The 16,592-nt window shown below is 37.1% G+C and overlaps 1 protein-coding gene across 2 annotated transcripts in view; it reads right to left on the reverse strand.

Moving 5' to 3' along the window:
- PTPDC1 (protein tyrosine phosphatase domain containing 1) overlaps positions 1-16,592 on the reverse strand; it is a 75,958-nt gene that overhangs the window by 31,341 nt on the left and 28,025 nt on the right. Inside the window, exon 1 of one of the 2 annotated variants that reach the window (XM_027836913.1) lies at positions 9,403-9,476. The exons of the other annotated variant lie outside the window; for it this stretch is intronic. The gene's annotated coding sequence lies outside the window, so the exon portion shown is untranslated. Of the gene's footprint in view, positions 1-9,402; positions 9,477-16,592 lie in introns of those variants that run through there. 2 annotated transcript variants of the gene reach the window in all.

Genomic DNA, 16,592 nt, shown 5'->3' on the forward strand with positions numbered 1-16,592 from the left:
GGATGACCAATTGTTGGGTATGGGGGAGTAGGGATTCCTTTTGGGCATGGGTTGAACCGGATAGTTGCTGAGTTCCCTTCCAGCTAATTCTGAGATTCTGAGACTTTGGCAAGGACCATCTCGACACTTTGGATACTCTTAAGAAAACAAATATAATCCCCTTCAAAAAGTTGAGATCTAACGTTCTACAATTTGTTGTGGCAAAAAATATATCAGGGAAATCAGTAAGCCTAGAATTTTATATACTGAGGTATTATTTTCAGTAAGATGAGAACACAGAAACCAAAGATCCTTGAGTTCAGAAACATGAAAATGAGATATCATAGAAGTTAGATATCACTGCAAACTATTATTCATAACTAAAAATTTCTTCCTTTGCAAAATTACAATTTATGGTTTTACAGTTTGTCATGGTTTGTTCCAGATGTTCTGATACTTAAGAGACTTTTTCAAGTCATATTAACCAGTAATATAAAAGCCATATGCCTTTGTTATAGGGTGGGACTAACTCACAATCAGCATGCCATAAAGCCTAGCTGAAGACACCCAGTAGTTGGGCCATGAAGGGAACAGGGAAAAAGGGAGAAATGGTTAGGGTAGATGACATATCAGGCTTCATTTATGGTTTTGGTGAAATGCATAAAATAACCATACTTTCATTGAATGTAAAACTATTTATTTCTACATTGTTAGGATTTCAAAAGGAAAGGGTTCTATTTTGAACTCTATACAATCTTTTTGGCTATTGGCAAAACGCTAAGACATCAAGCTGTACCTTCCAGGGAAGCCTTTTCTAATTCAATCTAAAAAGAGAAAGAAGAGAAAGAAGATCCTGCCACTAACATAAGATGGTGAATGTGTTTGGAGAAAGATTTCAAACACCAACGCCAACAAAGTACAGTCAAGAGGCATGCCTAATTATGAAAAACTTGCATATGCCCTCCCCAAGATTAATACAAAGAAAGTGCCAAGAAGATTAACCTCAAAATTGAGAGTGATCTCTCCATCTATGTGGTAAATAAAATCGACTCAGAAGTGTAACATCATGCTCTGTCAGAACTCATTTGTGTCTTCCTTTGTATATGATTCCTACTAATATCAATATACTTCAGCCTCAGGGCACAAGGACAGAAGGCAAAACTCTGTGGATAAAGGAATTTGTATTAATGATCAGAAAAGATGTTCCTACTACCATTTGTGAAATACACACACCATTCAACAATCTCTCTAACTATTTAAGGGAATTCCCATCACCAACTCTGCCAAATTATTAGCAAGGCTAAAGGATCGAACCCCAGAATGCTTTTTATTTTCCCACCAAAAGTTTGATGCTTACCCCAATACTCCCACATTCCTCTCTACCATAAGTGAGGGACACTTCATTCAATCAGCAAAGAAGCATTTACTAAAACATCTACTATGATTAGATGCTAGGCATACAAGTAAAAAAGGTAGGAAGTCTTGCCCTCAAAGAGTTTTACATTCTACTAGAGAGATACAACATGTTCACAGAGATATAAATAAAAGATATATTCAAAATAATATACAATGTTTGGGAGAGCAGGGTACTAACACTGAGGGAATTAAGAAAGGTCTCTTGAAGGAGGTAGGTGCTTGACTTGAGACTTGATAGAAGCAATGGATCTTAAGGCACAGGTGAGGAAGAAGAGCATCCCAGGCAAAGGGGACCCTGTATGAAGATATAGAGGTGGGAGACGGAATCTATCATATGGGCTTGCCCAAAGCACAGGGTACATGAAGGGGGGTGATATGTCTGAAAAGCAGCGGGGGGGGGGAGCAGATTGTGAAGGACTTTTAGGTGTCAAACTGGGAAGTTTATAGTCTGTTCTAGATGCAAAAGAGAGCCAGTGAAGCTTCTGGAGCAGGGGCACTTCATGGTCAAACCTAAGCTTTAGGAATATCAATTTAAAGGTATGTGGAAGATAAGGTGGTGAGGGCAGAAGCAGGATGCAGTAAGTCCAAGTAAAAGACTGAGAGGTGAGGAGGGTCCGGGCTAGATCAGCCATGTTTTTGGTCTCTCTGCCTTTGGATATAGAACACCATTCTCTTTTGTTGTAATCCCTGAGCCCCCTCTTAGTTGCCTGTCTATATTTCACGCTTACCTGAAAGCCCAACCAATGTCCTACTTTCTTTATAAAGCCTCCCCTCACTAGTCCAATCTCTCCTCCTGAACTCCTACAGCATTTGCTGGCTGTACTAATGATTTGGGGGGAAAGGTATGTGGTGCCATAGTGCATACGTGCTGGGCCTGGAGTGAGGAAAACTCATCTTCCTGAGCTCAAATCCAACCTCAAATACTTACTAGCTGTAAGTATTGTGACCCTGCACAAGTCATTTAACCCTGTTTGCCTCAGTTTTCTCACCTGTAAAATGGGCTGTAGAAGGAAATGGTAAATCACTTCCAATATCTTTGCCAACAAAACCCCAAATGGAGTCATGAAGAGTCAGATATGACTGAAAAGAATGAATAACAACACTGATTTGGATTCCTTGCTTTTCTTGGGGATAAAATCTAACTCTGGGCATTTTTACTGGATGTCTCCGCCTCTTCATCTGCCTCAGGGATTCCCTGACTTCCTCAAAGTGCTAGCTAAAATCCCACCAACCACAAGAAGTCTTTCTAAAAGCCATTAATCCCAATGTCTTCCTTTAATTGATTATCTTCAACTAATCATCTTGTTTGTACATGATTGTTGGCATGTTGCATCCCCCCTTAGACTGTGAGCTCCTATTTTATTCCCATTGCTTACCCAGAGCCTGGAAGAATAATAGATACTTACTATATGTTTGCTGACTGATTTAAAGATGACTTGATGTAAGGAAAACTACTCATCAAAGTACTGAAGTTATCTATCTAGTAAATATTTGTGATGTTCAGAAATCCAGTATATTGTCCATCCATTTTATCTGCTACCTCATCAAGCATTATATTATACCCAATTTACCTCCTCTGGTGTCATAAAACTATCTGTATTACTACACCAGTCACTTTAGTTGGCCATTTAATTTTTTTATGTACTATATGATTCTTTTACTGAAATCCTACTCTACTAAGTCTTACTCTAAAACCTACATTATGGTGTAGATGAGATCCTGATTTCTCAAAGATTACGCCAGAAGAGTGGAGGCTCTGAAAGGTCATGCCCCAGCTAGGAAGGTTTTGCCCATAGTACTGATTGTGTCATTAGAAAATCAATCTCAGTTCAGAGAGTATCATTATCAGACGGCTGACTTGGGAGGTGATTTATATCTATATATCTATGTATACGTATATACCCACACACACGTACACCTATATATATATATATATATATATATGTATTATGTCCACAAATTGTCTGTTGAGATGTAGAGTGAGTTGTGAGTAAAATACCGATCTCATTTGAATCAGGAATGCCCATGGAAGTAGTAACATTTTTAAAAATATAGGCCACACTTTTTCTTTTATTATGTTTTCCCTCAAAAACTTTCCATTGTTCATTCAGCATATATGTCAAGTAGGCATTAACCATTAATTCATACGATTTCTCCACTGCTGCTTGTAAGGAATGATGTAAGGAGGTTCCTGAATTATCCAAGAGTCTAGCCTGGGTGACCTCTACAGCTGCCTCCAGCTCTACAATATGTTGCCTTTAACACGTTCTTCAAAGAGGGCTCACTACAACCTGATTAATGGAAGAATTAATACCCATTCAGTTGCATACAATCATCCTTAAAATTGCAGTATTTTTGGTTCTGGTTTACCAAATTTCCATTATTTTCAAGAAAGAAATACCCTTAGAAATTCTCTAAAACTAATCTTTTTTATTCAGCTTAATAGGAAACATTAATTCAATTAGCATTTATTTAGGTGCCTACACTCTGTGCTAGAGACGCTGGAGATAGAGACAAACACAAAAGAGTACCTTCCCTCAAGAAGTCTACATTCCTCTGAGAGAAATATGTAAATAAGTATAGTACATTAAGAATAAGTAAGCAGATAATGGAAAATATGGAAAATTAAAGAGGTAATGTCTTGGGAGGGGACAGTTAGAAACAGCTTACTGTGTAAGACAAAGATCATGAGAGGTGGAGAGAAGTATGGAATATCCCAGGCACAGGAGACAATACCTATGAATGCATGGAGAAAGAAGATGAAGTCAAGGACAATTGTCAGAGCAATTTGACAGGAACATAAAATTTGTCATGTGAGTAGTGTGAAATAAAGCTGGAAAGGTATTTGGGAGCTGTGCTGTAGGTAGCTTCAAATGCCAAGGCAAGTTTATGTTTTGTCCTAGAGGAAGATTATTTTGGCAACCATGTGAAGTATTAATTGGAGAAGGGAAAGAATGGGAGGAGGATACTAGAGTAGGCCATGAGAGGTGATAAGGGTCTGAATGAGAATGGCTCTGTGTACAGAGAGAAGGGGTCTATTGGGAAAGATGCTATGGAGACAGAATCAACAGGACTTGGCAATGATGGGCTCTAGTGCTTTATAATTTACAAAGCTCTTTACATATATTACATTATTCAAATTTCACACCAACTCTCAGGGTTAGGTACTATTGGTTTTATTCCCATTTTAAAGATGAGATTGAGATTCAGGGGTTCATCAATGATTACACAGTTAGTAAAATTTTGAAGACAGGGTTTGAACCCAGGTCTCTATTGATTTCAAGCCTGGCACTTTTCACAACATTAAGCTGACCGTGAACACAGATGTTATGCCTATTAGAAACTGCATTTCCCCATGTTAAAAATATTGGAGTTTAGAGATAGACCTTCGTGTATTTTATATAAAAATAGACAATCAAGTATAAGCATCCTTCGTATTTCTGTTACTTGTTCCTCTTCATTTTCATCTTAAAAGGCATCTACTGAGATTGACTGAATGTTTAACAGCATGGTAGGAAAATCTTGCTGGCAATTAGCTATTTCACTTGGGGCTCCTCAAGAAGATTTACTGAAAATAGATTGTCTTCATTTATATACTAAGTTAACTTTAAAGCTGCCAGATTGCTAAGTAAAAAGGAGATCACTACCGTAAAGTCAGTCATTCCTAGCATATACGAGTCACATTATTTAATATAACTTCCTGTCTCAAATTATAAAAATTCTTTTTCACTGTAAACTACATTTCCATTTTGTTTTTTTAAGCCCATTATTTTAAGCCATTTAAGCCCATTTAAGATTAGTCATAAGCTCATTAATTGGGATCTAATATTCCCAAGTAATTGTACTTTGAACATTATTCATACTGTGAAGTTCAAAATAATAGGGAGGAAGTAAAAGATAAGACACATTCATTGTTAAAATTATAAATGATGTAATGCTCTGTAAGAAGACAGAAGCCCCACTGGCCTAGAGGTTTACTTCAAAGAAGAAATCAGGCTGTGGGGTAGATTGAGGAATTACATAAGCCTTAAGCTATACAAACAAAAACACCTGTGGTTAGTGGAGGATGCAGATGATGTTAATAAAAAATTATCATTATGAAAGTACTGGCATAGTATGTTTAGAATTGACAAAATATTTTCTCATCCATTATCCCACTTGATCATAAAGCTTTCTTCTATGGATAGAGAATTACATTTCAGTGGATTTATTAATCATCTTGTGCAACCCAATGATTTCACATTCTAAACTTGGGGAAATGTCAAGTCTTAGACTGCATAATCATCTAAGCTCAGGGCTGTTTAAGAACTTCTTATTAGGGTGAACACATTAAAAATGGAGAGGGAAGAGAGGCAGAGCTGAGAAACATTCAGCCAAGCTCTCTCAAATTTCCCTCCAAACAACTCTAACATCTCAAATAAAATTCTAAAGTGGCAGAACCAACAAAAAGTTGTGTGAAACAGCTTAGGAGGTCAGCAGGAAAGATCTGTCTCACCAAGGTGGCAGTGGGGCCCTGGAAGTGCAGGTCAAGCCTTGGGGGGCAGCTGCATTGGCATCACCAACAGCTTTGGGAGCTCTCAGCCCCACAGACTGTGAGGAGGTTGGACCTAGTGATCTGAAGGAGATTGTAGGGGACCCTTTGCTGGAGCTGGGTTCAGACCCTGTTGCATTGTCCATACACAGTTCCTGGTTGCAGTCTCAGGGCCAAAAGGAGTGACAGCACTTGCAGTGCAGGGGAGCAGGGCCCAGGCTGTGGTTCCAGGGCACAGTGAAATGTTGCAAGAAAGGTCTGAAGTTGGGACAGTGCCCCCTTCCACCCTGGAAGCAGAGCCCAACTTTAACATAAAGTTAAAAATCAAGAAAAAGGCAAATCAAAAAGGAAAAATCAAGAAAATGAGCAAATAACAACAACAAAAAACCTGGCCATGACAGTTACTATGGTGACACAGAAGATCAAGACACAAACCCAGAAAACTATGTCAAAGCAGCTACAAGCAAAGCCTCAAAGAAAAAATGTAAACTGGATATAAACCCAACAAGAATTCCTGGAAAAAGCTCAAAAAGGGTTTTAAAAATCAAATAAAAGAGAGAAAAAATTGGGAAAAGAAATGAGAGTGATACAAGAAAATTATGAAAAGAGAATCAACAGCTTGGTAGAGGCACAAAAATCCACTGAAGAGAACATCTTGAAAAACAGAATTGACCAAATGGAAAAAGAGGTACAAAAGCTTGCTGAAGAAAATAATTCCTTAAAAATTAGAATTGGGCAACTGAAAGCTAATGAATCAACAAGACACTAAGAAACAATAAAACAAAATCGAAAGTATTTCTTAAGTGCACACTATACTAAGAGCTTGCTAAATATTACCTCATTTGATCCTAACAATAACATTAACAATAACTCTGTGATGTAGATGCTATTATTATCCACATTTTACATGAGAAAAATCAGGCAGACAGTAATTTAATGATTTTCTCAGGGTCACTCAGCTAGTAAGTGTCTGAGGGTGAATTTGAGCCCAGTTTTTTCTGATTCCAGGCCCAGTGCTCTTATCCACTAGCTACCTCTGGGCATATAAGGCATATAAGTGACCACCAAAAACAAACAAGATAATTTAGATGACTTGAAAATGACGAGCTTTTGCATTAACAATGCAATTCTATGAAGTCAGGCACATGAATACACTGTTAGTAGAGACTGTGAATTGGTTCCCCAATTTTGTAAAACAATATGGAATTTTAAAAAGAAAGGGACTAAAATGTCCATACTCTTTGACCCAGAAATTTCACTGCTAAGAACGTGTGTATATACACAAATACACATACACACACATATATATGTGGTCCTATATATTTTAATTTATGCATTTAAAAACATTATTCTAAGACTGCCAAAGAGGCCCATGAAACAAAACAAAACAAAACAAAAAGATGAAGAATTCTTGGACTAGGAGATGTCTAAGGCCTCTTCCAGCTCTAGATTTATGATCTTAGGAACATTATCTGACAAGTGGATGTTTACTTTTGCTTAAAGACCAAGAGTGAAGGGGAACCCAATAGCTAGCATTAATAAAGCCAACAGTAAGGTTTGCAAAATGATTTTATCATGAACAAGCTATACCTAAGGAGCTTTGTCTTTTTGTGGCTCCTTCAACATTGAATATGGCCTTCCTTTGTCATCTTTGCCAATCTTCTGCATCTGGGGTAAGACCTTATATTTGTGCTGACTTATATTTCCTGTATTATTAATGATATGGATTGAAATATCTTGTGGCTGCTAATAGTTTGCACTTCTCCTTTGGAGAATTGCAACTTATTATTTAAAACCAACTGATTACAATTAATTAAATCTGTAGCACACATTTTTCATTTCTACTCTCAGAAAGTCATTTAAAATATTCTGAAATTTGAGCTCATTATATGAGCCTATCAAAAAAACAATAGAAAGTCTTATTTAAAGAAAACAACAATAAAATGGAAATTTTTGGCTATAAAAGACCAGAAGACAGTCAATTCCACTGTCTTATCAATTTCTGAACAAAAATCTTCAAACTTTTCTTACTAAAACAATTTCCTAAAATAATAATAATAATAATAATAATTACTTATTATTTTCTCTTCTAAGACCCTCCACTAGACATTACCTGAAATTCAGGGGTGGGGAACCTGTGGCCTTGAGGCCACATGTGGTCCTCTAGGTCCTCAAGTGCAGCCCTTTGACTGAATCCAAACTTCACAGAACAAATCCCCTTAATAAAAGGATTCGTGCTGTAAAACTTAGACTCAGTCAAAAGGTTGAACCCAAGGACCTAGAAGGCCACATGTGGCCTCAAGGCCGCAGGTTCCCCACTCCTGAAAATTAAAGACAAAACAGATATCGAGGCCATGCCTAGGGGGAGCTAAATCACTCCAGCCATTTTTCATTTTGCTGTTGCTGCTCCATTCTCCAAATCATACTATCAGAGGTCATGCATAGGAGAGGCTACACCCCTCACTTCTATACTCCCTGGGACCAAACATCCTCCTGGTCATTTTTTTGCCCTTCTAGGTACCCTCTTACCTCCTCCCCAGCTTCCACCTCCTTCTCTGAGAATTATAATTAAATCATCACCATGATTGCTTCTGGAAAGGGTGTGTTAGTGGACTGTTTTGTTGTTTCATTCACCATCTTTGTAACTTCTCTGACCAAAATTTCCTTTCATGGCCACCATACATGTTGTCTCCCACGTTAAGCTACTTGAGGGTAGTAGCTATCTCACTTTTGTATTTGTATCTCTGGCACTTAGCATAGTGCTAATCACATAGTAAACATTTGGTAATTGTTTTTTGTTCAATCATTCATTAAAGGCAGTATGAGGATAATAATAATTGTTATTGTTGTTATTAACAAAGTATAACCCAGTCATTGTCCTCAAGGGTGTGAAAGAGACAAAACAAACACATGATGTTAAACACAATAATTAAATAACAACATAAGACAATAGCAAAAAAAAAGGCAGTATAACATCAATATAACCAAAGTTAAACTGTTTTTAATTGAACAAGAAAGATAGTGTTATTAGGACCTCACTTTGCTCCTCCTGAAAAGACTTTGGAGGATGAAAATAATTGAGATAGATGATCAATTTTAGAGCTAGAAGCAACCTTACAGATAATCTATCCAACCCCTTCACTTTACAGGTGAGAAAGCTGACATCAACGGTTAAGTAACCTGCCCAAGGTCAACATAGTGAATAAACAGCCATAACAAGAATTGAAGCTGACCCGGCTTCTTCATGTGAATCTGGTCTTTTTTTCACAATGCTGCCACTATCAAAGCCTTACACCTTTGGTTGGACTAATCATTTATCTGCATTTCAAACACAAAGAATCATGGAATTTGAGAAGCGGAAGGGACCTTAGTAGCCATCTATTCCAGTCCATACATGAATGAATCCCCACTAGAGCATATTGGACAAGAGGTCATTCAGGCTTTGCTTAAAGTCCTGCAAGAAGGAGAAAACTCACCACCTCTCGAGGCGTCCAGTCTACTTCTGTGCAGATCTAATTGTTAGAAAGTCTCTTCTGACCCAGTTTCTTCTATCTCTTCAGTCTTTTATTCAACAGGACCATAAGAGAACATAGTACACCACTAAAACAATCAAGGAAGGCAGTCCATTATTCCCAGAAATGAATTCTCGCCCTTGAAATACGCAGTGCTATAAATGGTAGGGCTAAGGGGGGTGTTCCCATGACACCAAATGTGAAAAGCATTAAAACTAGAGAACTTGTAGTCCTTCAGCAATATAGAAACAAGACAGCTTAATAACATCTAGTTATCAAGAATAACCAGTTAAATAGGAAACCAGATGGCAAACAGGATGATGTGAGATAATTGCCATACCCTACTCTGACCTTCTACCCGCCCCTTACCCCACAGCAGCCTCTGCCACAATGGAGGGCTTACTTCATGCTGTTTGCTGGAGACGCAAAAATTCCTATTTTTTTTTAACTGTTCTGCCAGGGACTAGACAAATATTTTCCTTAGTAACAGTACATAGCCAGAGTTAACAGTAAGCAAATGAGCTTCTCTTAGAGAAGATTTTACCACACTCCTCAGCCCAGAAAAAGATCAACTCACTAGTTCCTTCATATTAGGCAATGTAGGAGATTAGTACTAGATTTAGTTAGTTTTTTTTTTAAGTTCCTGAAAACAACTTGTGTTTTTTTTGTGTTACATTTCTACTCTAAGAAGTTGTGACAATTAAATATACCCAAAAGGGTATGCTGATAAGGTGAGAGAAGTACAGCACACAGCTACCCAAGCCTGAGCCTTGGGCTCTAGGGATAAGAAATAGTTTAAGGAGTTATAAGTAAGAGGATGCTGAAGGTAAGAAGGAAGGAATCATGGAATCTCAATAACTAGAAAGGACCTTGGAAATTCTCTATTTGGACTGACAAAGAAACATGTTAATTGTTTAAGGACCCAGGATTTTGTGTTGGAGTTTGCTGCTCTCCTCTACCAGTGTGTTTTGTGAGGCTATGAGGCGGTAAAAATAGCCATTACTTGGTGGACAAACTTTCTGTCAATTGACCTCTTAGAACTAAATCAGGAATCTATAAGGAAGGAAGATGAGACAGACATCTTCCCAGCTTAGTCGAACATACTGGGGTTTTCACAGAGATTGTATCAGGTCATGATGAAGCTAGGTGGCACCGGCCTGGAAGTCAGGAGGACCTGAGTTCAAATCCGGCCTCAGACCAAACACTTGACACTTACTAGCTGTGTGACCCTGGGCAAGTCACTTAATTGCAATTGCCTAGCCTCCCACCCCCCAAAAAAAGAAAAAAGAAAAGAAAAAAAAAATAGAGAATAACTCTTTAACTACTTCAACTACTGAAGTCTAAGCCATCCCTAGTAAATCCATCAAAGGTGGATTGTGGGCCTCAAACAATTCCACTTATTTCTATAATAATAATCTAACATATAGAGTATAAATTCCTTGAAAACACTAACAGTTTGTATATGTGCACATACACTGCTTAATAAATATTTGTTAAATTTAATTATTTTATGGTTTACAAAGAGTTTTTAGTATCTCATCTGATTCTCATGACAACCCTGTTAAATCGATAACTAAAAGGCATTATTATGTTTGTCAGGGGAAAACAAACTCAGTTGACTTGCCCATGGTCACATGTTAAAGGCAGAATTAGAACCCAGGCTTCTCTTGACCTTTTCTTTCCAGTATACCACACAGATACCTCAACCTGTAACAGGTGAAGATTTACAAAGCTCTTAACCAACCATCTCCTTCTAAAGGAGGTCCAGAAAATATTATCCCTAGCTTCTAAGTAAAGCAACTAGAAGTGTGAGAATAATGTATCTCTGGAGATGCAGATGAATGAAGGAGATCACTCTTCTCTAGTAGAATAGTTATACCACTGCTCACAAATAAGAGAGTTCTTTATTGTAACCACAAGGAATATTCTTCTTAAAATGTTCTAATATCAAGTCTTTGGGAAAACTTGTAAATTTTGCTTCAGTGAAAGAACATGTAAGACATTAGAAAGCATCCAATTGTCTTAAAGAAAATTTTAAAAAATATCTTAAGAATTATTGCTTTTGTAAATTATTTCCATAATACAAGCTGATATACTACATTTTGTAAGGCAATCTCCATAAAAATATATAACAATGCTATTTTAAATCTTAACCAGAGATCCAAAATATCACCATCCCAAAGAGTTATATTATTTTAAAAAGAGATTTAGAAAAGGAATATACATTTATAATGAGTGTATTTTGCAACAATTGCCTTTCTGGCTTAGTACACCAAACTTACTGACCTTAATCTTTAGTCTTTTCGAGTTTCTTCTCCAGTAGTTCACAGCAAAAGGAAAAATAAAAAGCAATATTCATCTATATCACAGCAATGCCAGTGAGGAAGTGCAATTATAAAAGAGTGACACATAAGAGCTAGGATTGATACACATTTGTGCCTTTCTTTCATGCTAGAAAAGTAACTATCTCATTGAAGGGGGCACAAATACAACTGAATCAAACAGTACACAGAGTGAGGTACTCAGGTAGAACAAAAGGATATAGAACTCAACAGAAAAGAAGGTGTGGTTTAAGGTGGTAAACAGGTGTGGTTTAAGGTGGCTCGGCATTAAATTGTACTCTAAGGCAGGCATCAGCTCAGCATTAAATTTCTCACTATTTTTACCACTGACTATTATTTCAAATATGGATTCCAACTGATATTATGGCACAACATTTAGATCACTGCCCATATGATATTGCAAAAAACATGAAAAACTAATCTGAACTGGTGAGTTGCTCAAGTAAAAGCACTGATGCTCCCATCAGTCTAACACTGAATAATGCATGCAGAGTTCAATTTTTTCCATCATAAATTATATTTAAAAAGCTTGAATTTGCCATTTTGTTCTATATTTGGTACAACTTAAATCCAATAAACACTCTCAGATGAAGAGTGTTAATTGGCCTCTGAGGTCCCTTCCAACTGTAGACCTATGTTCTGCACTATTGTAATACACATAGTAATTAGAATAAAATTGTGCCATCCATTTGCTATAGTTTAATTTTGATAAGCAACCCATTTCTACTTCCTGCACCTTACCTATTTACCCAGGAAAAATAAAAAAAGGACAGTTATAGCCATTGGCTTTATATTAAAAGATAGTTTTACAGCGATGAAGTAAGAACTAATTCCTTTCATTTTTAACCCAGTAATTGTAATGAACTCCTCCAGATTACTGGTGCAAGTCCAATTCATTTTTTCCCATACCCATACCCATTTCCCATAAGATTAGATGGATTATTACCACATAAATAACTTATTAAAAAAAATCTGGTCCAAATTAAGGAGATTCTGAGAAACAGACCCAAAGTTTGCAAGAGAATACCCATTCCTCTCAAATTTTCACCTCATTTTCTCGTTAATTTAGCTAGCTTTTGCTTTAAATACATTGAAAAAGGAACACATCCAGCCAAAAACTAAATTAAAGATTTCTTGCTAAATTGGAGCTTTAAAAAATGTTTTCTATAGTAATGTACCAAAAAAAATTCCTTTAGGACCTCTCAAACCTCTCCAAAAGAGGAATTCTGTCTAAGAGATAAAACATTCAGTTCCTGTCTCCATAGTTTAAGAAACCAAGAACCCTAATAAGGTAAAAACCAAGTGAACAGTAGAAAAGACTAATCCCTAACCCAGGGGTGGGGAACCTTCAGCCTGGAGGCCACATGTAGCCCTCTAGGTCCTTAAGTGGGGCCCTTTGACTGACTCCAGACTTCAAGGCCACAGGTTCCCCACCCCTGCCCTAACCTCTAATGTTCTCAGCATGCCTACCACATTGGCTACTACGCTCTGGAAGGGCTGCACAAGCCAACTCAGTGGGCTTGTAACACAACTCAACTCTGTCCCCACCTCCTCTCCTTACTGGGGAAAACCAAAAGGCAGAAGCTGGCTTTGGCTGGAATTGCAGCTAAGCTATGTTGCAAAAGAGTTCAACTGGAGAACTGAGGAACAGAGGTAACTGTGGCAGGGCACCAATGTCTGAGACCTTCACCGAAGTCCAGGGGAAAAGGCCCAGCTTGAAGCCAGTTCTGTTCCCCTACAAATGACTTGAGGCAGAGACTGAGGTCAGTGTAAAGTGAATTCTCCAGGATGGGAGGAAGCTAAGAAAGCTCTGAGGTAGAAACCGCTACAGGGGGAAATAATGAAAAAAGATTAAATTATCAAAGATCTCAAGAGGAAGAAAACTTTTAAAGACCTTGAGCATAAGCAAATAAACCGTCAATAAATAAATTCAAAAACAATTCTGAGCTTTTAACTGACACCAAATAAATTGGCAAAGATAACAAAAGATGGGAATAGTCAATGTTTCAGGGCTGTAGAAGGATAAGTACGCTAATTTGATAGTGGTGAAGCTGGGAATTGATGAAAAGCAACTTGAAATTATATCAAGGAAGTAACTAAAATGTCCATATCTCTTAAGATCTCATTGCTGAGCATATATTCCCAAGAGGTTCAAAGACAGAAAGCAAGGACCTATAGAAATTTTTAAAAAAATTACAGCAATACTCTTTGGAGGGGCCAACAACTAGGAATAGAGATGTCCATTGCTTGGGAAATGGCTAAACAAATTGCTGCAAATTAATTACTGCTATTACAGCAGCAAAATAAACAATGAATACAAGAATACAAAGAATACAAAGAAGTATGGGAAAAATTATATGAACTGATGCAAAATGAAGTAAGCAGAACCAGAAAAATAATATATATAATGACAACAATGGAAATGGAAAGAAGAAAAGGGAAACTAAACATTGTGTGATTATGACCAAATATGGTCCTAAAAATGATTCAACAATGCACCTCCTACTCTTTTTTTTTTTGTACAAGTGAAGAATTGCGGGCATGAAATCCCTATACACTGTCACACTTATTTAATGTGTTAGTTAGTTTTGCTTAGTTGCTTTCTACCCCCCTCCTATTTTTATTCTTTGTTACAAAGGATGGTTTGATGAATATGGGTGGAGGAAGATTATATTCAGAAATGAAAATGATGTAAAAACAAAAGATAACAATAAAAATTTTAAATCTAAAAAATATAGGAAAGGCCCATTCCTACCCTTCTCTATCATAATATATTGTATTAGCATGTATGATCATTTATAATATCTAAAACAAATTAGGAAGTGCTAATATTTATAGGACTAAAGATAATAAAATTAGATTACTATTCTTCAGAACAAGTAAGTAAACAAGTCAGTAAAGATATATGCTGTTCTTGTCATTACTATTTGTGGGTACTCCATTTCTAAGGAAGTTATGTCTCCATCCAATTTCCTATTCCTTAGTAGCCCCAGGACTTCCCAACCTGGCTTCCCTACAGTGAATGTCTTATTATTTACTTTGCATATATATATTCCATACTAAGGGCAGGAACTATTTCATTTTTTGTCTTTGTATTCCCATGGACCTAGCATAATACCTGGCACATAGGACTGGATCTTTGATTTCTTTGGTATAAGGAATTCCGAGGTGAGGAAATTCCCAATACTAATGTAGCTTGTATTGTGACTTAGTCTCTTTATTTCTCCCAGGCTAGGAGTGCATTGGCCACACTCCTGGACCTCAACCCAATGCTGATCTGCATTGGTGCTTTAACCTGCTTCATTCCTGACCAGGGCCAGTCCACCCCAGTTTAGGTAGCCAGGGCAGGGCGGGGTGCCTCCTTCTGGGGGCTTACCACATTGGTAACAGACTTCATATGACTGACTTAGTCCACTGCAGCTCAGTCAAGGCTACACCTTCTACACAGTTAATTGCCTTAGAGAATGCCTCCAATGCTGAGAAGTCACACAAAAAGTCTATAGCAGAGGCAAGGCCTGAAATCATGTCTTTCTGGCTCTGAGGCTAGCTGTTTTTATCCACTGTGCCAGAGCTTCTTAACTTGGTTTCCATGAACTTGCTTTTTTTTTTCTTTTTTTAAAAATTTTTTATTAATTTATTTTGATTTATCAATAATCACTTCCATAAGCTTTAGAGTTTAAAATTTTTCTCCCCCTTCCTCCCCATCACCCTCCCCAAGATGGCGCACAATCTGATATAGGCTATACATTTACATTCCTATTAAACATATTTTCACATTAGTGATGTTGTAAGTAAAAATTAAAACCAATAGGAGGAACCATCAGAAAGAGGAAACAAAACTCAACAGAAGAGAAAAAAATAGCAATTCAACTTCCATAGTTCTTTCTTTGGATGTGGATAGCATTTTCCATCATGAGGCCTCTGGAGATGTCTTAGATCCTTGTATTGTTGGGAAGGGTTAAGTTTATCAATATTAGTCATTGCACAACGTGGCTGTTATTGTGTACAACGTTCTCTTGGTTCTGCTCACTTCACTCAGCATCAGACCATACAAGTCTTTCCAGGTTTTTCCGAAGTCAGCCTGTTCATCATTTCTTATAGCACAATAGTATTCCGTTACATTCATATACCACAACTTGCTCATCCATTCCCCAATTGATGGGCATGTTCTCAATTTCCAATTCTTTGCCACCACAAAAAGAGCTGCTATGAATATTTTTGTACATGTGGGTCCTTTTCCCATTTGTATGACATGAACTTGCTTTTACATACTTTGATAACTGTATTTCAATATAATTGGTTTCCTTTGTAATCCTCTGTATTTTATTTTATGCATATAAAAGCATGATTCAGGGAAGGAGTCCACAAGGTTCACCAAATTGACTGTTTGCTCAAGGAGGCCAGGATACAAAGCCCCTGCACTATGCCATGCTACCCACAAAGGAGATAATGGATGCTCGATGAATGGGGAAAAATAGTAAATGATTTCTAATATGGCAATAAATTATGATATTCAGAGGATTGTTTTTAATCACACCATTGGTAAATCATTTGACATTATTTTCTCATGTTTATCCTTTCTTGAAATTTGTTATTTATTTTTTACTTTTATTCTACCAGTTAATGGTCTGACAGGAATCAAACAAAAGATTCTGAAATGAAGAATGTCACTAAATAGTCACTTTTTACATTAACATATTGTCATATGCCAGTTTCATTTTTCAACAATGTTATCTGGGGCTTACCACATTAAGCACCTTTTAATTTTGTCCTTAACAAAGATATTTATGATATTTGGAAACAAATTTTGGG

The sequence above is a fragment of the Vombatus ursinus genome, unplaced genomic scaffold, assembly GCF_900497805.2.
Source record: "Vombatus ursinus unplaced genomic scaffold, bare-nosed wombat genome assembly UNPS02014820.1, whole genome shotgun sequence".
NCBI lineage: Eukaryota > Metazoa > Chordata > Mammalia > Diprotodontia > Vombatidae > Vombatus > Vombatus ursinus.